This window comes from Schistocerca nitens, chromosome 2 (assembly GCF_023898315.1).
Source record: "Schistocerca nitens isolate TAMUIC-IGC-003100 chromosome 2, iqSchNite1.1, whole genome shotgun sequence".
Classification (NCBI taxonomy): Eukaryota; Metazoa; Arthropoda; class Insecta; order Orthoptera; family Acrididae; genus Schistocerca; species Schistocerca nitens.
The window spans coordinates 42,770,910-42,788,007 of NC_064615.1; the positions used below are offsets into that span (position 1 = coordinate 42,770,910).

Sequence of the window (17,098 nt, forward strand, 5' to 3'; positions counted from 1 at the left end):
TACATGTAGATGCCAATAGCCCGGGAATTCGCGCCGCCCCCATCCCGCCAGCCTACACGAGACTTCCAGGGCAAACTGGACGAAATCGAGGGACTGGAATAATTGGCATTCGCTGTGTCACAGGGCTCGTTGGTCTAGGGGTATGATTCCTGCTTAGGGTGCAGGAGGTCCCGGGTTCAAATCCCGGACGAGCCCTAGCGTTTTGTGCAAACTGATCGCGCGTCAGTGGCTGAGTGATCGCAAAAAGCTCGCCGTCAATATCAAATGAATTTCTTATTTGATGTGAGCAATTGACACTCTGGTCCGACGCGTGAAGGCGATTACGAAGGTTTCGGGTACAGATGGTAGCAGATGCATGTTAGTAAGTCTTGCTTAAAGTGATGAAAAAGTGTTTCCGCCCGGGATCGAACCGGGGACCTTCTGCGTGTTAGGCAGACGTGATAACCGCTACACCACGGAAACTGCTTGTGTGCACCTTACTTCACAGACAACTTGTAGTGATGTTGCCATCGTAACTAAAAAATTCAAAAATTGTGGTACTTGCAAAACGAAGGGACATGCAGCAGATCCACACACGACGTGGCTCATTGGAGGACAATACGACATAGGCAGGAAAATACTGTTCCCGCCCGGGATCGAACCGGGGACCTTCTGCGTGTGAAGCAGACGTGATAACCGCTACACTACGGAAACGACGGACACGACGCGTCCATCATTGTATACTCGAAAACGCTTCAACCTTTCTCTCGTGCGCGCATGCACACACCATAGTTCTCTTGACAGCCTGAAACCCATCACAGCCGAGGGCTCAAGAAGACTTCGGGGTGCAATAGAGAGTGTCTGCCGTAGCATCCCGAACGAGATAGCGGCGTTTCGCGCAGTCGTTATTGCAAGTCACATCAGCAAAAACAATCACCTCCTTAGCAGCAGGAAGTGCGCGCCCAGCGGCAGCTCTACATGTAGATGCCAATAGCCCGGGAATTCGCGCCGCCCCCATCCCGCCAGCCTACACGAGACTTCCAGGGCAAACTGGACGAAATCGAGGGACTGGAATAATTGGCATTCGCTGTGTCACAGGGCTCGTTGGTCTAGGGGTATGATTCCTGCTTAGGGTGCAGGAGGTCCCGGGTTCAAATCCCGGACGAGCCCTAGCGTTTTGTGCAAACTGATCGCGCGTCAGTGGCTGAGTGATCGCAAAAAGCTCGCCGTCAATATCAAATGAATTTCTTATTTGATGTGAGCAATTGACACTCTGGTCCGACGCGTGAAGGCGATTACGAAGGTTTCGGGTACAGATGGTAGCAGATGCATGTTAGTAAGTCTTGCTTAAAGTGATGAAAAAGTGTTTCCGCCCGGGATCGAACCGGGGACCTTCTGCGTGTTAGGCAGACGTGATAACCGCTACACCACGGAAACTGCTTGTGTGCACCTTACTTCACAGACAACTTGTAGTGATGTTGCCATCGTAACTAAAAAATTCAATAAATGTGGTACTTGCAAAACGAAGGGACATGCAGCAGATCCACACACGACGTGGCTCATTGGAGGACAATACGACATAGGCAGGAAAATACTGTTCCCGCCCGGGATCGAACCGGGGACCTTCTGCGTGTGAAGCAGACGTGATAACCGCTACACCACGGAAACGACGGACAGACGCGTCCATCATTGTATACTCGAAAACGCTTCAACCTTTCTCTCGTGCGCGCATGCACACACCATAGTTCTCTTGACAGCCTGAAACCCATCACAGCCGAGGGCTCAAGAAGACTTCGGGGTGCAATAGAGAGTGTCTGCCGTAGCATCCCGAACGAGATAGCGGCGTTTCGCGCAGTCGTTATTGCAAGTCACATCAGCAAAAACAATCACCTCCTTAGCAGCAGGAAGTGCGCGCCCAGCGGCAGCTCTACATGTAGATGCCAATAGCCCGGGAATTCGCGCCGCCCCCATCCCGCCAGCCTACACGAGACTTCCAGGGCAAACTGGACGAAATCGAGGGACTGGAATAATTGGCATTCGCTGTGTCACAGGGCTCGTTGGTCTAGGGGTATGATTCCTGCTTAGGGTGCAGGAGGTCCCGGGTTCAAATCCCGGACGAGCCCTAGCGTTTCGTGCAAACTGATCGCGCGTCAGTGGCTGAGTGATCGCAAAAAGCTCGCCGTCAATATCAAATGAATTTCTTATTTGATGTGAGCAATTGACACTCTGGTCCGACGCGTGAAGGCGATTACGAAGGTTTCGGGTACAGATGGTAGCAGATGCATGTTAGTAAGTCTTGCTTAAAGTGATGAAAAAGTGTTTCCGCCCGGGATCGAACCGGGGACCTTCCGCGTGTTAGGCAGACGTGATAACCGCTACACCACGGAAACTGCTTGTGTGCACCTTACTTCACAGACAACTTGTAGTGATGTTGCCATCGTAACTAAAAAATTCAATAAATGTGGTACTTGCAAAACGAAGGGACATGCAGCAGATCCACACACGACGTGGCTCATTGGAGGACAATACGACATAGGCAGGAAAATACTGTTCCCGCCCGGGATCGAACCGGGGACCTTCTGCGTGTGAAGCAGACGTGATAACCGCTACACTACGGAAACGACGGACACGACGCGTCCATCATTGTATACTCGAAAACGCTTCAACCTTTCTCTCGTGCGCGCATGCACACACCATAGTTCTCTTGACAGCCTGAAACCCATCACAGCCGAGGGCTCAAGAAGACTTCGGGGTGCAATAGAGAGTGTCTGCCGTAGCATCCCGAACGAGATAGCGGCGTTTCGCGCAGTCGTTATTGCAAGTCACATCAGCAAAAACAATCACCTCCTTAGCAGCAGGAAGTGCGCGCCCAGCGGCAGCTCTACATGTAGATGCCAATAGCCCGGGAATTCGCGCCGCCCCCATCCCGCCAGCCTACACGAGACTTCCAGGGCAAACTGGACGAAATCGAGGGACTGGAATAATTGGCATTCGCTGTGTCACAGGGCTCGTTGGTCTAGGGGTATGATTCCTGCTTAGGGTGCAGGAGGTCCCGGGTTCAAATCCCGGACGAGCCCTAGCGTTTCGTGCAAACTGATCGCGCGTCAGTGGCTGAGTGATCGCAAAAAGCTCGCCGTCAATATCAAATGAATTTCTTATTTGATGTGAGCAATTGACACTCTGGTCCGACGCGTGAAGGCGATTACGAAGGTTTCGGGTACAGATGGTAGCAGATGCATGTTAGTAAGTCTTGCTTAAAGTGATGAAAAAGTGTTTCCGCCCGGGATCGAACCGGGGACCTTCTGCGTGTTAGGCAGACGTGATAACCGCTACACCACGGAAACTGCTTGTGTGCACCTTACTTCACAGACAACTTGTAGTGATGTTGCCATCGTAACTAAAAAATTCAATAAATGTGGTACTTGCAAAACGAAGGGACATGCAGCAGATCCACACACGACGTGGCTCATTGGAGGACAATACGACATAGGCAGGAAAATACTGTTCCCGCCCGGGATCGAACCGGGGACCTTCTGCGTGTGAAGCAGACGTGATAACCGCTACACTACGGAAACGACGGACACGACGCGTCCATCATTGTATACTCGAAAACGCTTCAACCTTTCTCTCGTGCGCGCATGCACACACCATAGTTCTCTTGACAGCCTGAAACCCATCACAGCCGAGGGCTCAAGAAGACTTCGGGGTGCAATAGAGAGTGTCTGCCGTAGCATCCCGAACGAGATAGCGGCGTTTCGCGCAGTCGTTATTGCAAGTCACATCAGCAAAAACAATCACCTCCTTAGCAGCAGGAAGTGCGCGCCCAGCGGCAGCTCTACATGTAGATGCCAATAGCCCGGGAATTCGCGCCGCCCCCATCCCGCCAGCCTACACGAGACTTCCAGGGCAAACTGGACGAAATCGAGGGACTGGAATAATTGGCATTCGCTGTGTCACAGGGCTCGTTGGTCTAGGGGTATGATTCCTGCTTAGGGTGCAGGAGGTCCCGGGTTCAAATCCCGGACGAGCCCTAGCGTTTCGTGCAAACTGATCGCGCGTCAGTGGCTGAGTGATCGCAAAAAGCTCGCCGTCAATATCAAATGAATTTCTTATTTGATGTGAGCAATTGACACTCTGGTCCGACGCGTGAAGGCGATTACGAAGGTTTCGGGTACAGATGGTAGCAGATGCATGTTAGTAAGTCTTGCTTAAAGTGATGAAAAAGTGTTTCCGCCCGGGATCGAACCGGGGACCTTCTGCGTGTTAGGCAGACGTGATAACCGCTACACCACGGAAACTGCTTGTGTGCACCTTACTTCACAGACAACTTGTAGTGATGTTGCCATCGTAACTAAAAAATTCAATAAATGTGGTACTTGCAAAACGAAGGGACATGCAGCAGATCCACACACGACGTGGCTCATTGGAGGACAATACGACATAGGCAGGAAAATACTGTTCCCGCCCGGGATCGAACCGGGGACCTTCTGCGTGTGAAGCAGACGTGATAACCGCTACACTACGGAAACGACGGACACGACGCGTCCATCATTGTATACTCGAAAACGCTTCAACCTTTCTCTCGTGCGCGCATGCACACACCATAGTTCTCTTGACAGCCTGAAACCCATCACAGCCGAGGGCTCAAGAAGACTTCGGGGTGCAATAGAGAGTGTCTGCCGTAGCATCCCGAACGAGATAGCGGCGTTTCGCGCAGTCGTTATTGCAAGTCACATCAGCAAAAACAATCACCTCCTTAGCAGCAGGAAGTGCGCGCCCAGCGGCAGCTCTACACGTAGATGCCAATAGCCCGGGAATTCGCGCCGCCCCCATCCCGCCAGCCTACACGAGACTTCCAGGGCAAACTGGACGAAATCGAGGGACTGGAATAATTGGCATTCGCTGTGACACAGGGCTCGTTGGTCTAGGGGTATGATTCCTGCTTAGGGTGCAGGAGGTCCCGGGTTCAAATCCCGGACGAGCCCTAGCGTTTTGTGCAAACTGATCGCGCGTCAGTGGCTGAGTGATCGCAAAAAGCTCGCCGTCAATATCAAATGAATTTCTTATTTGATGTGAGCAATTGACACTCTGGTCCGACGCGTGAAGGCGATTACGAAGGTTTCGGGTACAGATGGTAGCAGATGCATGTTAGTAAGTCTTGCTTAAAGTGATGAAAAAGTGTTTCCGCCCGGGATCGAACCGGGGACCTTCCGCGTGTTAGGCAGACGTGATAACCGCTACACCACGGAAACTGCTTGTGTGCACCTTACTTCACAGACAACTTGTAGTGATGTTGCCATCGTAACTAAAAAATTCAATAAATGTGGTACTTGCAAAACGAAGGGACATGCAGCAGATCCACACACGACGTGGCTCATTGGAGGACAATACGACATAGGCAGGAAAATACTGTTCCCGCCCGGGATCGAACCGGGGACCTTCTGCGTGTGAAGCAGACGTGATAACCGCTACACTACGGAAACGACGGACACGACGCGTCCATCATTGTATACTCGAAAACGCTTCAACCTTTCTCTCGTGCGCGCATGCACACACCATAGTTCTCTTGACAGCCTGAAACCCATCACAGCCGAGGGCTCAAGAAGACTTCGGGGTGCAATAGAGAGTGTCTGCCGTAGCATCCCGAACGAGATAGCGGCGTTTCGCGCAGTCGTTATTGCAAGTCACATCAGCAAAAACAATCACCTCCTTAGCAGCAGGAAGTGCGCGCCCAGCGGCAGCTCTACATGTAGATGCCAATAGCCCGGGAATTCGCGCCGCCCCCATCCCGCCAGCCTACACGAGACTTCCAGGGCAAACTGGACGAAATCGAGGGACTGGAATAATTGGCATTCGCTGTGTCACAGGGCTCGTTGGTCTAGGGGTATGATTCCTGCTTAGGGTGCAGGAGGTCCCGGGTTCAAATCCCGGACGAGCCCTAGCGTTTCGTGCAAACTGATCGCGCGTCAGTGGCTGAGTGATCGCAAAAAGCTCGCCGTCAATATCAAATGAATTTCTTATTTGATGTGAGCAATTGACACTCTGGTCCGACGCGTGAAGGCGATTACGAAGGTTTCGGGTACAGATGGTAGCAGATGCATGTTAGTAAGTCTTGCTTAAAGTGATGAAAAAGTGTTTCCGCCCGGGATCGAACCGGGGACCTTCTGCGTGTTAGGCAGACGTGATAACCGCTACACCACGGAAACTGCTTGTGTGCACCTTACTTCACAGACAACTTGTAGTGATGTTGCCATCGTAACTAAAAAATTCAATAAATGTGGTACTTGCAAAACGAAGGGACATGCAGCAGATCCACACACGACGTGGCTCATTGGAGGACAATACGACATAGGCAGGAAAATACTGTTCCCGCCCGGGATCGAACCGGGGACCTTCTGCGTGTGAAGCAGACGTGATAACCGCTACACTACGGAAACGACGGACACGACGCGTCCATCATTGTATACTCGAAAACGCTTCAACCTTTCTCTCGTGCGCGCATGCACACACCATAGTTCTCTTGACAGCCTGAAACCCATCACAGCCGAGGGCTCAAGAAGACTTCGGGGTGCAATAGAGAGTGTCTGCCGTAGCATCCCGAACGAGATAGCGGCGTTTCGCGCAGTCGTTATTGCAAGTCACATCAGCAAAAACAATCACCTCCTTAGCAGCAGGAAGTGCGCGCCCAGCGGCAGCTCTACACGTAGATGCCAATAGCCCGGGAATTCGCGCCGCCCCCATCCCGCCAGCCTACACGAGACTTCCAGGGCAAACTGGACGAAATCGAGGGACTGGAATAATTGGCATTCGCTGTGTCACAGGGCTCGTTGGTCTAGGGGTATGATTCCTGCTTAGGGTGCAGGAGGTCCCGGGTTCAAATCCCGGACGAGCCCTAGCGTTTTGTGCAAACTGATCGCGCGTCAGTGGCTGAGTGATCGCAAAAAGCTCGCCGTCAATATCAAATGAATTTCTTATTTGATGTGAGCAATTGACACTCTGGTCCGACGCGTGAAGGCGATTACGAAGGTTTCGGGTACAGATGGTAGCAGATGCATGTTAGTAAGTCTTGCTTAAAGTGATGAAAAAGTGTTTCCGCCCGGGATCGAACCGGGGACCTTCCGCGTGTTAGGCAGACGTGATAACCGCTACACCACGGAAACTGCTTGTGTGCACCTTACTTCACAGACAACTTGTAGTGATGTTGCCATCGTAACTAAAAAATTCAATAAATGTGGTACTTGCAAAACGAAGGGACATGCAGCAGATCCACACACGACGTGGCTCATTGGAGGACAATACGACATAGGCAGGAAAATACTGTTCCCGCCCGGGATCGAACCGGGGACCTTCTGCGTGTGAAGCAGACGTGATAACCGCTACACTACGGAAACGACGGACACGACGCGTCCATCATTGTATACTCGAAAACGCTTCAACCTTTCTCTCGTGCGCGCATGCACACACCATAGTTCTCTTGACAGCCTGAAACCCATCACAGCCGAGGGCTCAAGAAGACTTCGGGGTGCAATAGAGAGTGTCTGCCGTAGCATCCCGAACGAGATAGCGGCGTTTCGCGCAGTCGTTATTGCAAGTCACATCAGCAAAAACAATCACCTCCTTAGCAGCAGGAAGTGCGCGCCCAGCGGCAGCTCTACATGTAGATGCCAATAGCCCGGGAATTCGCGCCGCCCCCATCCCGCCAGCCTACACGAGACTTCCAGGGCAAACTGGACGAAATCGAGGGACTGGAATAATTGGCATTCGCTGTGTCACAGGGCTCGTTGGTCTAGGGGTATGATTCCTGCTTAGGGTGCAGGAGGTCCCGGGTTCAAATCCCGGACGAGCCCTAGCGTTTCGTGCAAACTGATCGCGCGTCAGTGGCTGAGTGATCGCAAAAAGCTCGCCGTCAATATCAAATGAATTTCTTATTTGATGTGAGCAATTGACACTCTGGTCCGACGCGTGAAGGCGATTACGAAGGTTTCGGGTACAGATGGTAGCAGATGCATGTTAGTAAGTCTTGCTTAAAGTGATGAAAAAGTGTTTCCGCCCGGGATCGAACCGGGGACCTTCTGCGTGTTAGGCAGACGTGATAACCGCTACACCACGGAAACTGCTTGTGTGCACCTTACTTCACAGACAACTTGTAGTGATGTTGCCATCGTAACTAAAAAATTCAATAAATGTGGTACTTGCAAAACGAAGGGACATGCAGCAGATCCACACACGACGTGGCTCATTGGAGGACAATACGACATAGGCAGGAAAATACTGTTCCCGCCCGGGATCGAACCGGGGACCTTCTGCGTGTGAAGCAGACGTGATAACCGCTACACTACGGAAACGACGGACACGGCGCGTCCATCATTGTATACTCGAAAACGCTTCAACCTTTCTCTCGTGCGCGCATGCACACACCATAGTTCTCTTGACAGCCTGAAACCCATCACAGCCGAGGGCTCAAGAAGACTTCGGGGTGCAATAGAGAGTGTCTGCCGTAGCATCCCGAACGAGATAGCGGCGTTTCGCGCAGTCGTTATTGCAAGTCACATCAGCAAAAACAATCACCTCCTTAGCAGCAGGAAGTGCGCGCCCAGCGGCAGCTCTACATGTAGATGCCAATAGCCCGGGAATTCGCGCCGCCCCCATCCCGCCAGCCTACACGAGACTTCCAGGGCAAACTGGACGAAATCGAGGGACTGGAATAATTGGCATTCGCTGTGTCACAGGGCTCGTTGGTCTAGGGGTATGATTCCTGCTTAGGGTGCAGGAGGTCCCGGGTTCAAATCCCGGACGAGCCCTAGCGTTTTGTGCAAACTGATCGCGCGTCAGTGGCTGAGTGATCGCAAAAAGCTCGCCGTCAATATCAAATGAATTTCTTATTTGATGTGAGCAATTGACACTCTGGTCCGACGCGTGAAGGCGATTACGAAGGTTTCGGGTACAGATGGTAGCAGATGCATGTTAGTAAGTCTTGCTTAAAGTGATGAAAAAGTGTTTCCGCCCGGGATCGAACCGGGGACCTTCTGCGTGTTAGGCAGACGTGATAACCGCTACACCACGGAAACTGCTTGTGTGCACCTTACTTCACAGACAACTTGTAGTGATGTTGCCATCGTAACTAAAAAATTCAATAAATGTGGTACTTGCAAAACGAAGGGACATGCAGCAGATCCACACACGACGTGGCTCATTGGAGGACAATACGACATAGGCAGGAAAATACTGTTCCCGCCCGGGATCGAACCGGGGACCTTCTGCGTGTGAAGCAGACGTGATAACCGCTACACTACGGAAACGACGGACACGACGCGTCCATCATTGTATACTCGAAAACGCTTCAACCTTTCTCTCGTGCGCGCATGCACACACCATAGTTCTCTTGACAGCCTGAAACCCATCACAGCCGAGGGCTCAAGAAGACTTCGGGGTGCAATAGAGAGTGTCTGCCGTAGCATCCCGAACGAGATAGCGGCGTTTCGCGCAGTCGTTATTGCAAGTCACATCAGCAAAAACAATCACCTCCTTAGCAGCAGGAAGTGCGCGCCCAGCGGCAGCTCTACACGTAGATGCCAATAGCCCGGGAATTCGCGCCGCCCCCATCCCGCCAGCCTACACGAGACTTCCAGGGCAAACTGGACGAAATCGAGGGACTGGAATAATTGGCATTCGCTGTGTCACAGGGCTCGTTGGTCTAGGGGTATGATTCCTGCTTAGGGTGCAGGAGGTCCCGGGTTCAAATCCCGGACGAGCCCTAGCGTTTCGTGCAAACTGATCGCGCGTCAGTGGCTGAGTGATCGCAAAAAGCTCGCCGTCAATATCAAATGAATTTCTTATTTGATGTGAGCAATTGACACTCTGGTCCGACGCGTGAAGGCGATTACGAAGGTTTCGTGTACAGATGGTAGCAGATGCATGTTAGTAAGTCTTGCTTAAAGTGATGAAAAAGTGTTTCCGCCCGGGATCGAACCGGGGACCTTCTGCGTGTTAGGCAGACGTGATAACCGCTACACCACCGAAACTGCTTGTGTGCACCTTACTTCACAGACAACTTGTAGTGATGTTGCCATCGTAACTAAAAAATTCAATAAATGTGGTACTTGCAAAACGAAGGGACATGCAGCAGTTCCACACACGACGTGGCTCATTGGAGGACAATACGACATAGGCAGGAAAATACTGTTCCCGCCCGGGATCGAACCGGGGACCTTCTGCGTGTGAAGCAGACGTGATAACCGCTACACTACGGAAACGACGGACACGACGCGTCCATCATTGTGTACTCGAAAACGCTTCAACCTTTCTCTCGTGCGCGCATGCACACACCATAGTTCTCTTGACAGCCTGAAACCCATCACAGCCGAGGGCTCAAGAAGACTTCGGGGTGCAATAGAGAGTGTCTGCCGTAGCATCCCGAACGAGATAGCGGCGTTTCGCGCAGTCGTTATTGCAAGTCACATCAGCAAAAACAATCACCTCCTTAGCAGCAGGAAGTGCGCGCCCAGCGGCAGCTCTACACGTAGATGCCAATAGCCCGGGAATTCGCGCCGCCCCCATCCCGCCAGCCTACACGAGACTTCCAGGGCAAACTGGACGAAATCGAGGGACTGGAATAATGGGCATTCGCTGTGTCACAGGGCTCGTTGGTCTAGGGGTATGATTCCTGCTTAGGGTGCAGGAGGTCCCGGGTTCAAATCCCGGACGAGCCCTAGCGTTTTGTGCAAACTGATCGCGCGTCAGTGGCTGAGTGATCGCAAAAAGCTCGCCGTCAATATCAAATGAATTTCTTATTTGATGTGAGCAATTGACACTCTGGTCCGACGCGTGAAGGCGATTACGAAGGTTTCGGGTACAGATGGTAGCAGATGCATGTTAGTAAGTCTTGCTTAAAGTGATGAAAAAGTGTTTCCGCCCGGGATCGAACCGGGGACCTTCCGCGTGTTAGGCAGACGTGATAACCGCTACACCACGGAAACTGCTTGTGTGCACCTTACTTCACAGACAACTTGTAGTGATGTTGCCATCGTAACTAAAAAATTCAATAAATGTGGTACTTGCAAAACGAAGGGACATGCAGCAGATCCACACACGACGTGGCTCATTGGAGGACAATACGACATAGGCAGGAAAATACTGTTCCCGCCCGGGATCGAACCGGGGACCTTCTGCGTGTGAAGCAGACGTGATAACCGCTACACTACGGAAACGACGGACACGACGCGTCCATCATTGTATACTCGAAAACGCTTCAACCTTTCTCTCGTGCGCGCATGCACACACCATAGTTCTCTTGACAGCCTGAAACCCATCACAGCCGAGGGCTCAAGAAGACTTCGGGGTGCAATAGAGAGTGTCTGCCGTAGCATCCCGAACGAGATAGCGGCGTTTCGCGCAGTCGTTATTGCAAGTCACATCAGCAAAAACAATCACCTCCTTAGCAGCAGGAAGTGCGCGCCCAGCGGCAGCTCTACACGTAGATGCCAATAGCCCGGGAATTCGCGCCGCCCCCATCCCGCCAGCCTACACGAGACTTCCAGGGCAAACTGGACGAAATCGAGGGACTGGAATAATTGGCATTCGCTGTGTCACAGGGCTCGTTGGTCTAGGGGTATGATTCCTGCTTAGGGTGCAGGAGGTCCCGGGTTCAAATCCCGGACGAGCCCTAGCGTTTCGTGCAAACTGATCGCGCGTCAGTGGCTGAGTGATCGCAAAAAGCTCGCCGTCAATATCAAATGAATTTCTTATTTGATGTGAGCAATTGACACTCTGGTCCGACGCGTGAAGGCGATTACGAAGGTTTCGGGTACAGATGGTAGCAGATGCATGTTAGTAAGTCTTGCTTAAAGTGATGAAAAAGTGTTTCCGCCCGGGATCGAACCGGGGACCTTCTGCGTGTTAGGCAGACGTGATAACCGCTACACCACGGAAACTGCTTGTGTGCACCTTACTTCACAGACAACTTGTAGTGATGTTGCCATCGTAACTAAAAAATTCAATAAATGTGGTACTTGCAAAACGAAGGGACATGCAGCAGATCCACACACGACGTGGCTCATTGGAGGACAATACGACATAGGCAGGAAAATACTGTTCCCGCCCGGGATCGAACCGGGGACCTTCTGCGTGTGAAGCAGACGTGATAACCGCTACACTACGGAAACGACGGACACGACGCGTCCATCATTGTGTACTCGAAAACGCTTCAACCTTTCTCTCGTGCGCGCATGCACACACCATAGTTCTCTTGACAGCCTGAAACCCATCACAGCCGAGGGCTCAAGAAGACTTCGGGGTGCAATAGAGAGTGTCTGCCGTAGCATCCCGAACGAGATAGCGGCGTTTCGCGCAGTCGTTATTGCAAGTCACATCAGCAAAAACAATCACCTCCTTAGCAGCAGGAAGTGCGCGCCCAGCGGCAGCTCTACACGTAGATGCCAATAGCCCGGGAATTCGCGCCGCCCCCATCCCGCCAGCCTACACGAGACTTCCAGGGCAAACTGGACGAAATCGAGGGACTGGAATAATTGGCATTCGCTGTGTCACAGGGCTCGTTGGTCTAGGGGTATGATTCCTGCTTAGGGTGCAGGAGGTCCCGGGTTCAAATCCCGGACGAGCCCTAGCGTTTCGTGCAAACTGATCGCGCGTCAGTGGCTGAGTGATCGCAAAAAGCTCGCCGTCAATATCAAATGAATTTCTTATTTGATGTGAGCAATTGACACTCTGGTCCGACGCGTGAAGGCGATTACGAAGGTTTCGGGTACAGATGGTAGCAGATGCATGTTAGTAAGTCTTGCTTAAAGTGATGAAAAAGTGTTTCCGCCCGGGATCGAACCGGGGACCTTCTGCGTGTTAGGCAGACGTGATAACCGCTACACCACGGAAACTGCTTGTGTGCACCTTACTTCACAGACAACTTGTAGTGATGTTGCCATCGTAACTAAAAAATTCAATAAATGTGGTACTTGCAAAACGAAGGGACATGCAGCAGATCCACACACGACGTGGCTCATTGGAGGACAATACGACATAGGCAGGAAAATACTGTTCCCGCCCGGGATCGAACCGGGGACCTTCTGCGTGTGAAGCAGACGTGATAACCGCTACACTACGGAAACGACGGACACGACGCGTCCATCATTGTATACTCGAAGACGCTTCAACCTTTCTCTCGTGCGCGCATGCACACACCATAGTTCTCTTGACAGCCTGAAACCCATCACAGCCGAGGGCTCAAGAAGACTTCGGGGTGCAATAGAGAGTGTCTGCCGTAGCATCCCGAACGAGATAGCGGCGTTTCGCGCAGTCGTTATTGCAAGTCACATCAGCAAAAACAATCACCTCCTTAGCAGCAGGAAGTGCGCGCCCAGCGGCAGCTCTACACGTAGATGCCAATAGCCCGGGAATTCGCGCCGCCCCCATCCCGCCAGCCTACACGAGACTTCCAGGGCAAACTGGACGAAATCGAGGGACTGGAATAATGGGCATTCGCTGTGTCACAGGGCTCGTTGGTCTAGGGGTATGATTCCTGCTTAGGGTGCAGGAGGTCCCGGGTTCAAATCCCGGACGAGCCCTAGCGTTTTGTGCAAACTGATCGCGCGTCAGTGGCTGAGTGATCGCAAAAAGCTCGCCGTCAATATCAAATGAATTTCTTATTTGATGTGAGCAATTGACACTCTGGTCCGACGCGTGAAGGCGATTACGAAGGTTTCGGGTACAGATGGTAGCAGATGCATGTTAGTAAGTCTTGCTTAAAGTGATGAAAAAGTGTTTCCGCCCGGGATCGAACCGGGGACCTTCCGCGTGTTAGGCAGACGTGATAACCGCTACACCACGGAAACTGCTTGTGTGCACCTTACTTCACAGACAACTTGTAGTGATGTTGCCATCGTAACTAAAAAATTCAATAAATGTGGTACTTGCAAAACGAAGGGACATGCAGCAGATCCACACACGACGTGGCTCATTGGAGGACAATACGACATAGGCAGGAAAATACTGTTCCCGCCCGGGATCGAACCGGGGACCTTCTGCGTGTGAAGCAGACGTGATAACCGCTACACTACGGAAACGACGGACACGACGCGTCCATCATTGTATACTCGAAAACGCTTCAACCTTTCTCTCGTGCGCGCATGCACACACCATAGTTCTCTTGACAGCCTGAAACCCATCACAGCCGAGGGCTCAAGAAGACTTCGGGGTGCAATAGAGAGTGTCTGCCGTAGCATCCCGAACGAGATAGCGGCGTTTCGCGCAGTCGTTATTGCAAGTCACATCAGCAAAAACAATCACCTCCTTAGCAGCAGGAAGTGCGCGCCCAGCGGCAGCTCTACATGTAGATGCCAATAGCCCGGGAATTCGCGCCGCCCCCATCCCGCCAGCCTACACGAGACTTCCAGGGCAAACTGGACGAAATCGAGGGACTGGAATAATTGGCATTCGCTGTGTCACAGGGCTCGTTGGTCTAGGGGTATGATTCCTGCTTAGGGTGCAGGAGGTCCCGGGTTCAAATCCCGGACGAGCCCTAGCGTTTTGTGCAAACTGATCGCGCGTCAGTGGCTGAGTGATCGCAAAAAGCTCGCCGTCAATATCAAATGAATTTCTTATTTGATGTGAGCAATTGACACTCTGGTCCGACGCGTGAAGGCGATTACGAAGGTTTCGGGTACAGATGGTAGCAGATGCATGTTAGTAAGTCTTGCTTAAAGTGATGAAAAAGTGTTTCCGCCCGGGATCGAACCGGGGACCTTCTGCGTGTTAGGCAGACGTGATAACCGCTACACCACGGAAACTGCTTGTGTGCACCTTACTTCACAGACAACTTGTAGTGATGTTGCCATCGTAACTAAAAAATTCAATAAATGTGGTACTTGCAAAACGAAGGGACATGCAGCAGATCCACACACGACGTGGCTCATTGGAGGACAATACGACATAGGCAGGAAAATACTGTTCCCGCCCGGGATCGAACCGGGGACCTTCTGCGTGTGAAGCAGACGTGATAACCGCTACACTACGGAAACGACGGACACGACGCGTCCATCATTGTATACTCGAAAACGCTTCAACCTTTCTCTCGTGCGCGCATGCACACACCATAGTTCTCTTGACAGCCTGAAACCCATCACAGCCGAGGGCTCAAGAAGACTTCGGGGTGCAATAGAGAGTGTCTGCCGTAGCATCCCGAACGAGATAGCGGCGTTTCGCGCAGTCGTTATTGCAAGTCACATCAGCAAAAACAATCACCTCCTTAGCAGCAGGAAGTGCGCGCCCAGCGGCAGCTCTACACGTAGATGCCAATAGCCCGGGAATTCGCGCCGCCCCCATCCCGCCAGCCTACACGAGACTTCCAGGGCAAACTGGACGAAATCGAGGGACTGGAATAATTGGCATTCGCTGTGTCACAGGGCTCGTTGGTCTAGGGGTATGATTCCTGCTTAGGGTGCAGGAGGTCCCGGGTTCAAATCCCGGACGAGCCCTAGCGTTTTGTGCAAACTGATCGCGCGTCAGTGGCTGAGTGATCGCAAAAAGCTCGCCGTCAATATCAAATGAATTTCTTATTTGATGTGAGCAATTGACACTCTGGTCCGACGCGTGAAGGCGATTACGAAGGTTTCGGGTACAGATGGTAGCAGATGCATGTTAGTAAGTCTTGCTTAAAGTGATGAAAAAGTGTTTCCGCCCGGGATCGAACCGGGGACCTTCTGCGTGTTAGGCAGACGTGATAACCGCTACACCACGGAAACTGCTTGTGTGCACCTTACTTCACAGACAACTTGTAGTGATGTTGCCATCGTAACTAAAAAATTCAATAAATGTGGTACTTGCAAAACGAAGGGACATGCAGCAGATCCACACACGACGTGGCTCATTGGAGGACAATACGACATAGGCAGGAAAATACTGTTCCCGCCCGGGATCGAACCGGGGACCTTCTGCGTGTGAAGCAGACGTGATAACCGCTACACTACGGAAACGACGGACACGACGCGTCCATCATTGTATACTCGAAGACGCTTCAACCTTTCTCTCGTGCGCGCATGCACACACCATAGTTCTCTTGACAGCCTGAAACCCATCACAGCCGAGGGCTCAAGAAGACTTCGGGGTGCAATAGAGAGTGTCTGCCGTAGCATCCCGAACGAGATAGCGGCGTTTCGCGCAGTCGTTATTGCAAGTCACATCAGCAAAAACAATCACCTCCTTAGCAGCAGGAAGTGCGCGCCCAGCGGCAGCTCTACATGTAGATGCCAATAGCCCGGGAATTCGCGCCGCCCCCATCCCGCCAGCCTACACGAGACTTCCAGGGCAAACTGGACGAAATCGAGGGACTGGAATAATTGGCATTCGCTGTGTCACAGGGCTCGTTGGTCTAGGGGTATGATTCCTGCTTAGGGTGCAGGAGGTCCCGGGTTCAAATCCCGGACGAGCCCTAGCGTTTCGTGCAAACTGATCGCGCGTCAGTGGCTGAGTGATCGCAAAAAGCTCGCCGTCAATATCAAATGAATTTCTTATTTGATGTGAGCAATTGACACTCTGGTCCGACGCGTGAAGGCGATTACGAAGGTTTCGGGTACAGATGGTAGCAGATGCATGTTAGTAAGTCTTGCTTAAAGTGATGAAAAAGTGTTTCCGCCCGGGATCGAACCGGGGACCTTCTGCGTGTTAGGCAGACGTGATAACCGCTACACCACGGAAACTGCTTGTGTGCACCTTACTTCACAGACAACTTGTAGTGATGTTGCCATCGTAACTAAAAAATTCAATAAATGTGGTACTTGCAAAACGAAGGGACATGCAGCAGATCCACACACGACGTGGCTCATTGGAGGACAATACGACATAGGCAGGAAAATACTGTTCCCGCCCGGGATCGAACCGGGGACCTTCTGCGTGTGAAGCAGACGTGATAACCGCTACACTACGGAAACGACGGACACGACGCGTCCATCATTGTATACTCGAAGACGCTTCAACCTTTCTCTCGTGCGCGCATGCACACACCATAGTTCTCTTGACAGCCTGAAACCCATCACAGCCGAGGGCTCAAGAAGACTTCGGGGTGCAATAGAGAGTGTCTGCCGTAGCATCCCGAACGAGATAGCGGCGTTTCGCGCAG

At 52.1% G+C, this 17,098-nt stretch overlaps 54 non-coding genes across 54 annotated transcripts; 18 read left to right on the top strand and 36 right to left on the bottom strand.

Annotated features, from left to right (window-relative positions):
• Window positions 1-123: 123 nt before the first annotated feature.
• On the top strand, window positions 124-195 carry Trnap-agg (transfer RNA proline (anticodon AGG)). The gene has a single exon. It is a non-coding gene; the product is annotated as a tRNA-Pro (tRNA).
• Window positions 196-389: 194 nt separating this feature from the next.
• Window positions 390-462, bottom strand: Trnav-aac (transfer RNA valine (anticodon AAC)). The gene has a single exon. It is a non-coding gene; the product is annotated as a tRNA-Val (tRNA).
• Window positions 463-620: 158 nt separating this feature from the next.
• Trnav-cac (transfer RNA valine (anticodon CAC)) lies at window positions 621-693 on the bottom strand. Its single transcript has one exon. It is a non-coding gene; the product is annotated as a tRNA-Val (tRNA).
• Window positions 694-1,077: 384 nt separating this feature from the next.
• Window positions 1,078-1,149, top strand: Trnap-agg (transfer RNA proline (anticodon AGG)). The gene has a single exon. It is a non-coding gene; the product is annotated as a tRNA-Pro (tRNA).
• A 194-nt stretch (window positions 1,150-1,343) lies between these two features.
• Window positions 1,344-1,416, bottom strand: Trnav-aac (transfer RNA valine (anticodon AAC)). The gene has a single exon. It is a non-coding gene; the product is annotated as a tRNA-Val (tRNA).
• A 158-nt stretch (window positions 1,417-1,574) lies between these two features.
• Trnav-cac (transfer RNA valine (anticodon CAC)) lies at window positions 1,575-1,647 on the bottom strand. Its single transcript has one exon. It is a non-coding gene; the product is annotated as a tRNA-Val (tRNA).
• Window positions 1,648-2,030: 383 nt separating this feature from the next.
• Window positions 2,031-2,102, top strand: Trnap-agg (transfer RNA proline (anticodon AGG)). The gene has a single exon. It is a non-coding gene; the product is annotated as a tRNA-Pro (tRNA).
• Window positions 2,103-2,296: 194 nt separating this feature from the next.
• On the bottom strand, window positions 2,297-2,369 carry Trnav-aac (transfer RNA valine (anticodon AAC)). Its single transcript has one exon. It is a non-coding gene; the product is annotated as a tRNA-Val (tRNA).
• Window positions 2,370-2,527: 158 nt separating this feature from the next.
• Window positions 2,528-2,600, bottom strand: Trnav-cac (transfer RNA valine (anticodon CAC)). The gene has a single exon. It is a non-coding gene; the product is annotated as a tRNA-Val (tRNA).
• A 384-nt stretch (window positions 2,601-2,984) lies between these two features.
• On the top strand, window positions 2,985-3,056 carry Trnap-agg (transfer RNA proline (anticodon AGG)). Its single transcript has one exon. It is a non-coding gene; the product is annotated as a tRNA-Pro (tRNA).
• A 194-nt stretch (window positions 3,057-3,250) lies between these two features.
• Trnav-aac (transfer RNA valine (anticodon AAC)) lies at window positions 3,251-3,323 on the bottom strand. The gene has a single exon. It is a non-coding gene; the product is annotated as a tRNA-Val (tRNA).
• A 158-nt stretch (window positions 3,324-3,481) lies between these two features.
• On the bottom strand, window positions 3,482-3,554 carry Trnav-cac (transfer RNA valine (anticodon CAC)). Its single transcript has one exon. It is a non-coding gene; the product is annotated as a tRNA-Val (tRNA).
• A 384-nt stretch (window positions 3,555-3,938) lies between these two features.
• On the top strand, window positions 3,939-4,010 carry Trnap-agg (transfer RNA proline (anticodon AGG)). The gene has a single exon. It is a non-coding gene; the product is annotated as a tRNA-Pro (tRNA).
• A 194-nt stretch (window positions 4,011-4,204) lies between these two features.
• Window positions 4,205-4,277, bottom strand: Trnav-aac (transfer RNA valine (anticodon AAC)). The gene has a single exon. It is a non-coding gene; the product is annotated as a tRNA-Val (tRNA).
• A 158-nt stretch (window positions 4,278-4,435) lies between these two features.
• Window positions 4,436-4,508, bottom strand: Trnav-cac (transfer RNA valine (anticodon CAC)). Its single transcript has one exon. It is a non-coding gene; the product is annotated as a tRNA-Val (tRNA).
• Window positions 4,509-4,892: 384 nt separating this feature from the next.
• Window positions 4,893-4,964, top strand: Trnap-agg (transfer RNA proline (anticodon AGG)). The gene has a single exon. It is a non-coding gene; the product is annotated as a tRNA-Pro (tRNA).
• Window positions 4,965-5,158: 194 nt separating this feature from the next.
• On the bottom strand, window positions 5,159-5,231 carry Trnav-aac (transfer RNA valine (anticodon AAC)). Its single transcript has one exon. It is a non-coding gene; the product is annotated as a tRNA-Val (tRNA).
• A 158-nt stretch (window positions 5,232-5,389) lies between these two features.
• Window positions 5,390-5,462, bottom strand: Trnav-cac (transfer RNA valine (anticodon CAC)). The gene has a single exon. It is a non-coding gene; the product is annotated as a tRNA-Val (tRNA).
• Window positions 5,463-5,846: 384 nt separating this feature from the next.
• On the top strand, window positions 5,847-5,918 carry Trnap-agg (transfer RNA proline (anticodon AGG)). Its single transcript has one exon. It is a non-coding gene; the product is annotated as a tRNA-Pro (tRNA).
• A 194-nt stretch (window positions 5,919-6,112) lies between these two features.
• On the bottom strand, window positions 6,113-6,185 carry Trnav-aac (transfer RNA valine (anticodon AAC)). The gene has a single exon. It is a non-coding gene; the product is annotated as a tRNA-Val (tRNA).
• A 158-nt stretch (window positions 6,186-6,343) lies between these two features.
• Window positions 6,344-6,416, bottom strand: Trnav-cac (transfer RNA valine (anticodon CAC)). Its single transcript has one exon. It is a non-coding gene; the product is annotated as a tRNA-Val (tRNA).
• A 384-nt stretch (window positions 6,417-6,800) lies between these two features.
• On the top strand, window positions 6,801-6,872 carry Trnap-agg (transfer RNA proline (anticodon AGG)). The gene has a single exon. It is a non-coding gene; the product is annotated as a tRNA-Pro (tRNA).
• Window positions 6,873-7,066: 194 nt separating this feature from the next.
• Trnav-aac (transfer RNA valine (anticodon AAC)) lies at window positions 7,067-7,139 on the bottom strand. The gene has a single exon. It is a non-coding gene; the product is annotated as a tRNA-Val (tRNA).
• Window positions 7,140-7,297: 158 nt separating this feature from the next.
• Window positions 7,298-7,370, bottom strand: Trnav-cac (transfer RNA valine (anticodon CAC)). Its single transcript has one exon. It is a non-coding gene; the product is annotated as a tRNA-Val (tRNA).
• A 384-nt stretch (window positions 7,371-7,754) lies between these two features.
• Window positions 7,755-7,826, top strand: Trnap-agg (transfer RNA proline (anticodon AGG)). Its single transcript has one exon. It is a non-coding gene; the product is annotated as a tRNA-Pro (tRNA).
• Window positions 7,827-8,020: 194 nt separating this feature from the next.
• Trnav-aac (transfer RNA valine (anticodon AAC)) lies at window positions 8,021-8,093 on the bottom strand. The gene has a single exon. It is a non-coding gene; the product is annotated as a tRNA-Val (tRNA).
• Window positions 8,094-8,251: 158 nt separating this feature from the next.
• Trnav-cac (transfer RNA valine (anticodon CAC)) lies at window positions 8,252-8,324 on the bottom strand. Its single transcript has one exon. It is a non-coding gene; the product is annotated as a tRNA-Val (tRNA).
• A 384-nt stretch (window positions 8,325-8,708) lies between these two features.
• Trnap-agg (transfer RNA proline (anticodon AGG)) lies at window positions 8,709-8,780 on the top strand. The gene has a single exon. It is a non-coding gene; the product is annotated as a tRNA-Pro (tRNA).
• A 194-nt stretch (window positions 8,781-8,974) lies between these two features.
• Trnav-aac (transfer RNA valine (anticodon AAC)) lies at window positions 8,975-9,047 on the bottom strand. Its single transcript has one exon. It is a non-coding gene; the product is annotated as a tRNA-Val (tRNA).
• Window positions 9,048-9,205: 158 nt separating this feature from the next.
• On the bottom strand, window positions 9,206-9,278 carry Trnav-cac (transfer RNA valine (anticodon CAC)). The gene has a single exon. It is a non-coding gene; the product is annotated as a tRNA-Val (tRNA).
• Window positions 9,279-9,662: 384 nt separating this feature from the next.
• On the top strand, window positions 9,663-9,734 carry Trnap-agg (transfer RNA proline (anticodon AGG)). The gene has a single exon. It is a non-coding gene; the product is annotated as a tRNA-Pro (tRNA).
• A 194-nt stretch (window positions 9,735-9,928) lies between these two features.
• Window positions 9,929-10,001, bottom strand: Trnav-aac (transfer RNA valine (anticodon AAC)). Its single transcript has one exon. It is a non-coding gene; the product is annotated as a tRNA-Val (tRNA).
• A 158-nt stretch (window positions 10,002-10,159) lies between these two features.
• On the bottom strand, window positions 10,160-10,232 carry Trnav-cac (transfer RNA valine (anticodon CAC)). The gene has a single exon. It is a non-coding gene; the product is annotated as a tRNA-Val (tRNA).
• Window positions 10,233-10,616: 384 nt separating this feature from the next.
• Trnap-agg (transfer RNA proline (anticodon AGG)) lies at window positions 10,617-10,688 on the top strand. The gene has a single exon. It is a non-coding gene; the product is annotated as a tRNA-Pro (tRNA).
• A 194-nt stretch (window positions 10,689-10,882) lies between these two features.
• Window positions 10,883-10,955, bottom strand: Trnav-aac (transfer RNA valine (anticodon AAC)). The gene has a single exon. It is a non-coding gene; the product is annotated as a tRNA-Val (tRNA).
• Window positions 10,956-11,113: 158 nt separating this feature from the next.
• Window positions 11,114-11,186, bottom strand: Trnav-cac (transfer RNA valine (anticodon CAC)). Its single transcript has one exon. It is a non-coding gene; the product is annotated as a tRNA-Val (tRNA).
• Window positions 11,187-11,570: 384 nt separating this feature from the next.
• Window positions 11,571-11,642, top strand: Trnap-agg (transfer RNA proline (anticodon AGG)). Its single transcript has one exon. It is a non-coding gene; the product is annotated as a tRNA-Pro (tRNA).
• Window positions 11,643-11,836: 194 nt separating this feature from the next.
• Window positions 11,837-11,909, bottom strand: Trnav-aac (transfer RNA valine (anticodon AAC)). Its single transcript has one exon. It is a non-coding gene; the product is annotated as a tRNA-Val (tRNA).
• A 158-nt stretch (window positions 11,910-12,067) lies between these two features.
• On the bottom strand, window positions 12,068-12,140 carry Trnav-cac (transfer RNA valine (anticodon CAC)). Its single transcript has one exon. It is a non-coding gene; the product is annotated as a tRNA-Val (tRNA).
• Window positions 12,141-12,524: 384 nt separating this feature from the next.
• Trnap-agg (transfer RNA proline (anticodon AGG)) lies at window positions 12,525-12,596 on the top strand. Its single transcript has one exon. It is a non-coding gene; the product is annotated as a tRNA-Pro (tRNA).
• Window positions 12,597-12,790: 194 nt separating this feature from the next.
• Trnav-aac (transfer RNA valine (anticodon AAC)) lies at window positions 12,791-12,863 on the bottom strand. The gene has a single exon. It is a non-coding gene; the product is annotated as a tRNA-Val (tRNA).
• A 158-nt stretch (window positions 12,864-13,021) lies between these two features.
• Trnav-cac (transfer RNA valine (anticodon CAC)) lies at window positions 13,022-13,094 on the bottom strand. Its single transcript has one exon. It is a non-coding gene; the product is annotated as a tRNA-Val (tRNA).
• Window positions 13,095-13,478: 384 nt separating this feature from the next.
• Trnap-agg (transfer RNA proline (anticodon AGG)) lies at window positions 13,479-13,550 on the top strand. Its single transcript has one exon. It is a non-coding gene; the product is annotated as a tRNA-Pro (tRNA).
• A 194-nt stretch (window positions 13,551-13,744) lies between these two features.
• Trnav-aac (transfer RNA valine (anticodon AAC)) lies at window positions 13,745-13,817 on the bottom strand. The gene has a single exon. It is a non-coding gene; the product is annotated as a tRNA-Val (tRNA).
• Window positions 13,818-13,975: 158 nt separating this feature from the next.
• Trnav-cac (transfer RNA valine (anticodon CAC)) lies at window positions 13,976-14,048 on the bottom strand. Its single transcript has one exon. It is a non-coding gene; the product is annotated as a tRNA-Val (tRNA).
• A 384-nt stretch (window positions 14,049-14,432) lies between these two features.
• Window positions 14,433-14,504, top strand: Trnap-agg (transfer RNA proline (anticodon AGG)). The gene has a single exon. It is a non-coding gene; the product is annotated as a tRNA-Pro (tRNA).
• Window positions 14,505-14,698: 194 nt separating this feature from the next.
• Trnav-aac (transfer RNA valine (anticodon AAC)) lies at window positions 14,699-14,771 on the bottom strand. Its single transcript has one exon. It is a non-coding gene; the product is annotated as a tRNA-Val (tRNA).
• A 158-nt stretch (window positions 14,772-14,929) lies between these two features.
• Trnav-cac (transfer RNA valine (anticodon CAC)) lies at window positions 14,930-15,002 on the bottom strand. Its single transcript has one exon. It is a non-coding gene; the product is annotated as a tRNA-Val (tRNA).
• Window positions 15,003-15,386: 384 nt separating this feature from the next.
• On the top strand, window positions 15,387-15,458 carry Trnap-agg (transfer RNA proline (anticodon AGG)). Its single transcript has one exon. It is a non-coding gene; the product is annotated as a tRNA-Pro (tRNA).
• Window positions 15,459-15,652: 194 nt separating this feature from the next.
• Trnav-aac (transfer RNA valine (anticodon AAC)) lies at window positions 15,653-15,725 on the bottom strand. Its single transcript has one exon. It is a non-coding gene; the product is annotated as a tRNA-Val (tRNA).
• A 158-nt stretch (window positions 15,726-15,883) lies between these two features.
• Window positions 15,884-15,956, bottom strand: Trnav-cac (transfer RNA valine (anticodon CAC)). Its single transcript has one exon. It is a non-coding gene; the product is annotated as a tRNA-Val (tRNA).
• Window positions 15,957-16,340: 384 nt separating this feature from the next.
• On the top strand, window positions 16,341-16,412 carry Trnap-agg (transfer RNA proline (anticodon AGG)). The gene has a single exon. It is a non-coding gene; the product is annotated as a tRNA-Pro (tRNA).
• Window positions 16,413-16,606: 194 nt separating this feature from the next.
• Window positions 16,607-16,679, bottom strand: Trnav-aac (transfer RNA valine (anticodon AAC)). The gene has a single exon. It is a non-coding gene; the product is annotated as a tRNA-Val (tRNA).
• Window positions 16,680-16,837: 158 nt separating this feature from the next.
• Trnav-cac (transfer RNA valine (anticodon CAC)) lies at window positions 16,838-16,910 on the bottom strand. Its single transcript has one exon. It is a non-coding gene; the product is annotated as a tRNA-Val (tRNA).
• Window positions 16,911-17,098: the final 188 nt, after the last annotated feature.